Here is a 10,762-nt window from a genome sequence, read left to right as displayed (position 1 = left end):
GAGGTAGGAGACTCGCTTGAGCCCAGGAGTTGGAGGTTGCTGTGAGCTGTGATGCCATGGTACTCTACCCAGGGGGACAGCTTGAGGCTCTGCCTCAAAAAAAACAAAAACCAAAAAATAAGAGATGGATTTGCAAAATACAGGCAAATGGAAATCAGAAAAAAGCAGGGGTTGCAATTTTAGTAGCAGATACAATTGGCTTTAAACCAACAAAGATAAAGAAAGATAAGGAAGGTCACTACATATTTGTCAAGGGAAACACTTAACATGAAGAGATTTTGATAATTAACATTTATGCACCCTACCAGAATGCTCTTCAATTCATAACGCAGACCCTAATGGATATGAACAACTTGATATCTTCCTGCACTATAACAGTTGGAGATTTTAACACCCCCTTGACAGTTTTGGATAGCTCTTCCAAGAAGAAACTACACAAAGAAATATTAGACTTAAACCTGACTCTATAGCAAATGGATGTTACAGACCTCTATAGAACATTTCACCCTAATAAGGCTGAATATACATTCTTCTCATTAGCCCATGGGTCATCCTCCAAAATAGATCATATCCTAGGACACAAGTCTAACCTCAGCAAATTTAAAAGTGTAGAAATTATTCCTTGTATCTTCTCAGATCACCATGGAATAAAAGTTGAACTCAACAGCAACAAGAATATTCATACTCAAACAAAGTCATGGAAACTAAATAATCTTAGGCTGAATGATAGCTGGGTCAAAGACAAGATTAAGAAGCAGATCACCAAATTTTTGGAACAAAATGAAACTGAAGACACAAATGATCAAATCCTGTGGGATACTGTAAAAGCAGCCCTAAGAGGGAAATTTATACCACTGGAAGCCTTCATCAAGAAAACGGAAAGAGAGGAAGTCAACAACTTGATGAATCATCTCAAACAATTGGAAAAGGAAGAACATTCCAACCCCAACCCAGCAGAAGAAAATAAATAACCAAAATTAGGGCAGAATTAAATGAAATTGAAAAAAATCATTCAGAAGATCAATGAAACAAAAGTTGGTTCTTTGAAAAGATTAACAAAATTGATAAACCTTTGGCCAACCTAACCAGAAATAGAAAAGTAAAATCTCTAATATCATCTATCAGAAATGATAAAGGAGAATAACGACACTTCAGAAATTCAAAAAATCCTCAATGATTACTATGAAAATCTCTATTCCCAGAAATATGAAAATCTGAAGGAAATGGACTAATACCTGGAAGCACGCCACCTTCCTACACTCAAACAGGAAGAATTAGAAATCTTGAATAGACCTGTATCGATCACTGAAATACCATCAACAATACAAAATCTCCCCAAAAAGAAAAGTCCAGGACCATCTGGCTTCACATTCAAATTCTATCAAACCTTTCAAGAGGTGGCTCGGCGCCTGTGGCTCAAGCGGCTAAGGTGCCAGCCACATACACCTAAGGTGGTGGGTTCGAATCCCCAGCCCGGGCCCGCCAAACAACAATAATGGCTGCAACCCAAAAAATGGCCAGGCGTTGTGGCGGGGCGCCTGTAGTCCCAGCTGCTTGGGAGGCTGAGGCAGGAGACTCGCTTGAGCCTAGGAGTTAGAGGTTGCTGTGAGCATGATGCCATGGTACTCTACCCAGGGGGATAGCTTGAGGCTCCGTCTCAAAAAAAAAAAGAAACCTTTTAAGAGGAACTAGTACCTATATTATACAACCTTTTCCAAAGCACAGAAAAAGAAGGAATACTTCCCAACACATTCTATGAAGCAAATTATCACCCTGATACCCAAACAAGGAAAGGATCCAACAAAGAAAGAAAATTACAGACCAGTATCATTAATGAATATTGATGCAAAAATATTCAATAAGATCTTAACAAACAGAATTCAACAACACATCAAAAAAATTATACACCATGATCAAGTTGGTTTTACTCCAGGGTTACAGGGTTGGTTCAACATACACAAGCCTATAAATATAATACATCACATCAATAAAATAAAAAACAAAGACTATATGATTCTCTCAATTGACACAGAAAAAGCCTTTGATAATATCCAGCATCCCTTCATAATCAGAACAGTTAAGAAAATAGGAATAGAAGGGATATTTCTTAAACTGCTAGAGGCCATCTACAGTAAACCCACAGCCAATATCATATTGAATGGTGTAAAATTGAAAACATTCCACTCAGGTCAGGAACAAGGCAAGGATGTCCACTGTCTCCACTGCTATTCAACATAGTAACAGGAGTCTTAGCCATTGCAATCAGGCAAGAGAAGGCAATCAAGGGTATCCAAATAGGGTCAGAGGAGATCAAACTCTCACTCTTCGTTGATGGTATGATCCTATACCTGGAAAATCCCAGGGACTCAACTTCAAAACTCTTAGAAGTGATCAAGGAATACAGCAGCATCTGAGGATACAAAATCAATACTTAAGAGTCAGTAGCTTTTATATATACCAACAATAGTCAAGCTGAAAATATAGTCAAGGACTCTAATCCTTTTATAATAGTGCCAAAGAAGATGAAATATCTGAGAATTTATCTAACAGAGGACATGAAAGATCTCTATAAAGAGAACTACGAAACTCTTGAGAAAAAAAATAGCTGAAGATGTTAACAAATGGAAAACCATACCATGCTCATGACTGGGAAGAATCAACATTGTTAAAATGTCCATACTACTCAAAGCAATCTACAGATTTAATGCGATCCCTAATAAACCACCATTGTCATACTTTAAAGAACTTGAAAAAATAGTACTCCATTTTATATGGAATCACAAGAACCTCGAATAGCAAATACATACATTACTCAGAAATAAGAACAAATCAGGAGGTATCACATTACCAGACTCTAGGCTATACTATAAAGCTATAGTGATCAAAACAGCATGGTACTGGCAGAAAAACAGGTAGATTTATGGAACAGAAAAGAGAACCAAGAAATGAACCCAGCTACTTATCATCATTTGATCTTTGACAAGCCTATCAAAAAGAATCCCTATTTAACAAATGGTGCTGGGTGAACTGGCTGGGGACCTATAAAAGACTGAAACTGGACCCCCACCTTTCAATATTAACAAAAATTGATTCTCACTGGATAAAAGATTTAAACTGAAGACATAAAACTACAAAATACGAGAAGAGAGTGCAGGGAAAACACTTGAAGAAATTGGCCTGGGAGAATATTTTATGAGGAGGACCCCCTGGGCAATTGAAGCAACACCAAAAATACATTACTGGGATGTGATCAAAGTAAAAAGCTTTTGCACAACTAAGAGGACAGTAAATAAAGCAAACAGACAACCTTTAGAATGGGAGAAGATTTTTGCAGGTTATGCTTCCGACAAAGGTCTGATAACTAGAATCTACAGAGAACTCAAGCTAATCAATAAGAAAAGAATAAATAACCCCATTTCTGTGTGGGCAAGAGACTTGAACAGAAACTTCTTGGATGGAGACAGGTACATGGCTTACAAACACATGAAAAAATGCTCATCATCCTTAATTATCAGAGAAATGGAAATCAAAACCACTTTGAGATATCATCTAACTCCAGTAAGATTAGCCCACATCACAAAATCCCAAAACTACACATGTTGGCATGAATGCAGAGAGAAGGGAACGCTTCTACACTGCTGGTGGAAATGCAAGCTAATATGACTTTCTTGGAAAGAAGTTTGGAGAACGCTCAAGGAACTAAAAGTAGACCTACTGCTTGATCTTGCAATTCCTCTACTAGGTATATACCCAGATGATCAAAAATTATTTTACAACAAAGACATTTGCACCAGAATGTTTATTGCAGCCTAATTCATAATAGCCAAGACATGGAAATAGCCCAAGTGCCCATCGACTCATGAATGAATTAACAAATTGTGGTATATGTACACCATGGAATACTATGCAGCCATAAAAAGATAGAGATTTTACCTCTTTTATGTTTACCTGGATGGAGCTGGAACATATTCTTTTTAGTAAAGTATCTCAAGAATGGAAAAAAAAGTATCCAATGTACTCAATACTACTATGAAATCAATATATAATCACCTATACACTCATATGAATGGCAAAACATAACTATAGTCCAGCAAGTAGAAGGGAAGAGGAGAGAGAGGGGAGGGGAGGGGGGTATAGGAGGAGGGAGGGTACTTGGAGGGACCTCACCTAATGTGCATGATGCAATGGTACATTTCAAAACTATTAAGAAGTGAGTATAATTGTGATGGATGTGTTACTTAGTTCAATGTAAGCATTTCACATTGTATATTGAAGCAGTACCCTGAGCCCCATAAATGCATCAATGTACAAAGTTATGATTTAATAAAAAATAATAAAAACAAAAAAACAAAATATAGAATTAGAATTTCTTGCTGATTCAAAAACTATTTTCCATAGCAGCCTGGTTTATAAAGAATACATGGATCAAGGTAGGTAAGGTTTGGGATATACTATTTACCACTTTCAGAAAGGAAGCTGACTCAATGAGTGGTTCTGGGACAATTAAATATCCACATGTAAAAGAATGAAATTGAACTCCTAATACTGTACATACTGTCATTAAAAATTAGCCCATATGGCTCTTTCCCGTCTTGCAAGATGGCGGGTGAAAAAGTTGAAAAGCCGGTTTCTAAAGAGAAGAAACCTGTTAAAAAGAAGAAGCCTAAGGCCAAGAAAGGGATGCCCCACTGCAGCTGAAATCCTGTTCTGGTCAGAGGAATAGGCAGATATTCCCGATCTGCCATGTATTCCAGAAAGGCAATGTATAAGAGGAAATACACAGCAGCTAAATCCAAGATTGAAAAGAAGAAGGCGGCGAAGGTCCTTGCCACTGTTACAAAACCAGTTGATGGGGACAAGAATGGTGGTACTCAGGTGGTTAAACTTCATAAAATGCCTAGATACTATCCCACTGAAGATGTGCCTCGAAAGCTATTGAGCCATGGCAAAAAACCACTTAGTCAGCATGTGAGAAAACTGCGATCTAGCATCACACCTGGGACTGTTCTAATTCTCCTCACTGAGAACCACAGAGGCAAGAGAGTGGTTTTCCTAAAGCAACTGGGCAGTGGCTTGCTACTTGTGACTGGACCTCTGTCCCTCAATCGAGTTCCTTTATGAAGGGCACACCAGAAATTTGTCATCGCCACCATCACAAAAATTGACATCAGTAATGTTAAAATCCCAAAGCATCTTACTGATGCTTATTTCAAGAAGCAGCTCTGGAAGCCCAGACACTAGGAAGGTGAGATCTTCACCACAGAAAAAGAGAAATACGGGAAACAGAACAGTGAAAGGTTGATCAAAAAGCTGTGGACTCACAAATTTTACTGAAAATCGGCTCGGTGCCTGTGGCTCAAGTGGCTTGGGCGCCAGCCACATACACCTAAGGTGGCGGGTTCAAATCCAGCCCAGGCCCGCCAAACAATAATGGCTGCAACCAAAAAATAGCCGGGTGTTGTGGCAGGCGCCTGTGGTCCCAGCTACTTGGGAGGCTGAGGCAGGAGACTCGCTTGAGCCCAGGAGTTGGAGGTTGCTGTGAGTAGTGAAGCCATAGCACTCTACCCAGGGGGACAGCTTGAGGCTCTGTCTCAAAAAAAAAAAAAAATTTACCGAAAATCAAGGCTATTACTCAGCTCCAAGGCTACCTGCGATTTGTGTTTGCCCTGACAAATGGAGCTTATCTTCATAAAATGGTGTTTTAAATTTCTTAAAAAGAACCTAATTAAATGGCTAATAGATAAAAAAAAATTAGTCCATATGGATCAAAGACTTAATTGTAAGAGCTAAAACTATAAAATTCTTAGAAGAAAATACAGGTTCAAAACTTCATGACTTTTGTTTAGGAATGTTTCTTAGATGTTTCTTAGATATGACACCAAAAGGACAAAATTTCAAACCAAAGAAAAAACTAGATAAACTGGACTTCATCAAAATTAAAAACATTTTTGCCTCAAAGAACACATCAGGAATGTGAAAATAAATAGACTAGGAGAAAACATTTTCAAGTTGGCTCAGTAGCCATAGCACAGTGGTTATGGCACCAGCCACATACACTGAGGGTGGTGGGTTTGAACCTGGCCTGGGCCAGCTAAACGACTGCAACAACAACAACAACAACAACAACAACAACAACAAAATAGCTGGGCATTGTGCTGGGCACCTGTAGTCCCAGCTACGTGGGAGGTTGAGGCAAGGGAATCGCTTTAGCCCAAAAGTTTGAGGTTGCTGTGAGCTGTGACACCATAGCATTCTACTGAGGGTGACATAGTGAGACTGTCTCAAAAAAAAAAACAATAGGGTGGCACATGTGGCTCAAAGGAGTAGGGTGCTGGTCCCATATATTGGAGGTGGTGGGTTCAAACCTGGCCCTGGCCAAAAACTGCAAAAAAAAAAAAAAAGTATGCAAGTCTTATTTCTCATAAGAGACTTGTATCCAGAATATGTGAAGAACTCTTACAACTCAACAATAAAAAGTTCAATTTTTAAAATGGGCAAGGGATCTGAATAATTTCTCTAAAGATAGACATAGGTGTGCATGGATACAGTATATAAAAATGGGACATTCTAGAACAGGGGTCCTCGAACTTTTTAAACAGGGGGCCAATTCACTGTCCCTCAGACCGCTGGAGGGCTGGACTGTGGGCCCCAGGACGAGTAGGCTGCTAAGCAGGACAGGCAGCGGTGGCAAAAACACCCAGCAGGTGGATAAATGTCCTAGGTGAGCTGCATGTGGCCTGTGGGCTGTAGTTTGAGGACACCTGTTCTAGAACATTGTTGGTCAGGCAATTCTGTTGCCCTATTCACTAAAAGTCAGTGTGCTACTGTGAAATTTACAGGGTTACCAAAGATGTGCATATATATTCTAAGAAAGGAAAAAAACTATTAAATTTATAATACTCAATATATACTGATAACAAAAGTTGAATACAAGTCATGTTTGACTTCTGAAATTATAAGAGGTGCTCAAAGTGGTTACCATCAGTGTCCAAACAGTTCTTATTACTGCAAACTACTGCAGCGTTGACTAGTGTCCACTTGTATGGCTGTGCATGCTGTTTCAATTTCTTCCTGAAGTGCTGCCAGTGTAGGTGGTTTTCTACAGTACATCATGTCCTTTAAGGTCCCATAAAGGTAGAAGTAAACATCATATCCATTGTCATGGCGAATTCTCATCAAGGTAAGCTCTCACATCTTGGTACATGTAGTAATGTTGGGGTGAAAACTTTCCATTTTGCTGTTTTAAGAATGCATTGTATGCTTGTTCTGCTAACTCCTATCTCACATACATATTGTTTGGCAGACTTCTATGGCAAAGTGTATAAGATGTTCCAACACTATAGCAGAAGCAGCAGGACTTGTTGCTGTGTGAGTCCTCCCAGATCTTCTCATGCACATCACATATGGTACCATGTGTCTCAAACTTAACACCAATGCATGCAATTGTTAGGCACGTTAGAGGTTCTGTTGCATACTCACATCTCCATTGTCATTGTATTTCCACAATGTTCTTGAATTTCAAATATCACTTCAAAATGGTCTTGTGCTTCCAATGGCAATTGTGCTTTTGCTATTTCCTCTGACTGTCCAGCCTCTCTCATGGTGATGCTGGCATGCATTTGATTAATGCCACATTGCTACTATAATTCAATTTAACTTCAAAAAGTAATACATAGATAACATCGCTTAAGATGTATATACATTTTTTTGGCACCCCTGGTATATTTGTTCTTTATCCTGCTTCATGGCACACAACTTCTAAAATCCTGGAAATCTCCAAAGTGCCAACTTTTTATATGCTAACATTGACTTGATAGTTTCAGGATGGGTCTGGTCATGGGTAGACTGAGGCAGAATTAGAGGGGTGGGACTTTTATCTCCATTTTCATCCTCCAGGGAGGAAAAAGAGTATGAAGGTTAAGTTGATTATGACTGGCCAAAGGTTTAATCAATTACGTCGATGTAATGAAGGTAATGAAGTCTCCATAAAAACCCAAGACGATAGAGTTTCAGATATCTGAACATGTCAGGGTTCCTGGAGGGTGACATGCCTGGGCAGGGCATGGAAGCTTCACACTACTTCCCTTATACTTTGCCCTACACATCTCTTCACATGTATTCTTTGTAATATCCTTTATAACATACCAGTAAACATAAGTGAGTTTTGTGAGCTGCTCCAGTTAATTAATCAAACACAAAGAGGGAGTTGTGGGAACCTCAACTTGAAGCCAGTCAGTCAGAAATTCTGGAGGGCAAGCAGTTTTGGGGACTGAGCCTTCACCCTGTGGGATCTGATGCTATCTCCAGGTAGATAGTGCTGGAATCGAATGAAAGGACACCAAACTAGTGTCTGCTGCTTGGTGTGTGTGGGAAAACTCTCCACATTTGATCACAGAAGTCTTCTTCTGTGCTCATGATTGTTGTTCTATGTTTCAGAGATGAAAAAAATATGGTTTGAATTTTTCCTCAGTCAGATTTTCAGCAGCCAAGGGCATACCTACTCAAGTAAATGTGATGAGACTTAAAAGAAGTGAACTGAGACACTTCAATTCACTCTGGCTGAACAGAAGCATTTCATAGGAAGAGAAAAAAAGATCAATTTTGTATTTTCTGATTACATAAAGACTTCTCTTTGTAATAAAGTAGAAAAGCTCTCTTCAAAAAAATATATAAATGGCTAATAAGCACACAAAGAAAAGACACTTACCATTATTCATTAGGCAAATGCAAATCAAAATGAGATACACTTTATATTTAGTAAGATGGCTATAACAAAAAGATAATAACAAGTACTGGTGAGGATATGGAGAAAATGGAACCCTCATATATTTCTGATAGGAATATAAAATACTGCAGATGCTATTAAAAAGTCTGACAGTTCCTCAAACTGTTAAAGATATAACAGTTACCATATGACCCAACAATTCTGTATCTCCATATGTATCCAAGAGAAATGAAAACACATGTCCACTCAAATACCTCTATGAGAGTGTTCAGAGCAGGATTATTCATAATAGCTGAAACATAGAAACAACCCAGATGTTCAACTAATGAATGGATTAACAAAAAGTGGTATATCCATAATAGAATATTTGGCTATAAAGTGTAATGAAATACTGATTATATGCAACAGGAATAAACTTCTGAAACATTATGCTATGCAAAGGAAGTCAGATTCAAAAGGCTACACACTGGTGGTATGGTTCCATATATATGAAATGTCCAGAATGGGCAGATACATAGAAATGGAAAGTAGATTAGTGGTTGTTATGCACTGAATTGGCTCTTCTCAAATTCATATGTTGAAGTACTAACCCACAATATGACTATATTTAAGGAGAGGGTCTATAAGGAGGTAATAAAAGTTAAGTGAGGTCATAAAAATGGGGTCTTTATCCCAAAGGGCTGGTGTCCTTATTAGAAGAGACATCAGGGATTTCCCCTGCCACCACATGCATGCACAGAGGAAAGGCCACGTGAGGACATAGTGACAAGGTGGCTGTTTATGTATCAGGAAGAGAGGCCTCACCAGAAACCAACCCTGACAGCATCTTGATATTGGTCTCCTAGAGTCCAGAGCTGTGAGAAAATAGATGGGGAAGTTGAAAGTGATTAGTAAATACTAACAGATGCAGGACTTCTTTCTGGGGTGATAAAAATATTCTGGAATTACATAGCAGATTGTATGGCTTTGTCAATATACTAAGAAACACAGTACAATTAAAAAGGGTGAATGTTATGGTATATGGTAAAAAAAAATTTTTTATAGGTGAATTACATCTCAATTTTTGAAAATCTGAAAAGGTGGGGGCAGGATACAATTATAAGAGGGGCTTTACTTAACAAATGCAAATAATGTAACCTAATTTTTTGTACCCTCAATTAACCTGAAACAATAAAAAAAAATCTGAAAAAGGCTGCATATTTATAAAAGCCAACAGTGGTCACGTGACAAATTTGGAACTTGACCTCACTGAGGAACTTAGTGAAATTCCTCTAACTTCTACTTGCCTATTTTGATTAAAAAAACTCTTATTAGTTATAAAATATGTTTACGTATGTTAAACTCTAACAGGTGCTTGAGAAAGTGAAAAAATCTTTACTTTTAGTATAAGAAAGACAAGAGATGAAAATGAGAGGTTGACCTGCTCCTATCTGCTGTTTTTCCTTAATCATCCTTGTTTTTATGCTCTTTCCCTCCTATTCACCATTTTTCTTTTTGCAACAGATTCTCAATCTGTTGCCTTGGGTAGAGTGCTGTGGTGTCATAGCTCACAACAACCTCAAACTCTTGGACTCAAGTGATCCTCTTGCCTCAGCCTCTTCAGTAGCTGGGACTACAGGTACCTGCCACAATGCCCAGAGAGTTTTTCCATTTTTAGTAGAGACAGGGTCTTGCTCTGCTCTTACACAGGCTGGTCTTGAATTCCTGAGCTCAGGCAATCCATCTGCCTTGGTCTCCCAGAGTGTCAGAATTACAGGTGTGAGCCACCATGCCTGGCTCCTATTCCTATCTTTGTTTTTCTTACCTATATATAATATGTCCTTGCTTTCTTTTGTTATGATTTCCTTGTAATAATAAATGTTTATTAAAAACCTACTATTTGGGCTTGGTGCCTGTGGCTCAAGTGGCTAAGGCACCAGCCACATACACCTAAGGTAGCGGGTTCAAATCCAGCCTGGGGCCGCCAAACAATGACAGCCAGGTGTTGTGGCGGGTGCCTGTGGTCCCAGCTACTTGGGAGGCTTAGGCAGGAGACTC

At 38.8% G+C, this 10,762-nt stretch overlaps 1 protein-coding gene and 1 pseudogene across 1 annotated transcript in view; one reads left to right on the top strand and one right to left on the bottom strand.

Annotated features, from left to right (window-relative positions):
- JADE3 (jade family PHD finger 3) overlaps window positions 1-10,762 on the bottom strand; it is a gene marked incomplete at its 5' end in the record, with an annotated part of 102,659 nt that overhangs the window by 54,354 nt on the left and 37,543 nt on the right. The window lies entirely within an intron of this gene.
- Window positions 4,600-5,705, top strand: LOC100952036 (annotated as a pseudogene).

The sequence above is a fragment of the Otolemur garnettii genome, unplaced genomic scaffold (genome assembly GCF_000181295.1).
Source record: "Otolemur garnettii isolate 467f Iridium unplaced genomic scaffold, OtoGar3 scaffold00153, whole genome shotgun sequence".
NCBI lineage: Eukaryota > Metazoa > Chordata > Mammalia > Primates > Galagidae > Otolemur > Otolemur garnettii.
This window is presented reverse-complemented; position numbering and strand designations above follow the sequence as displayed.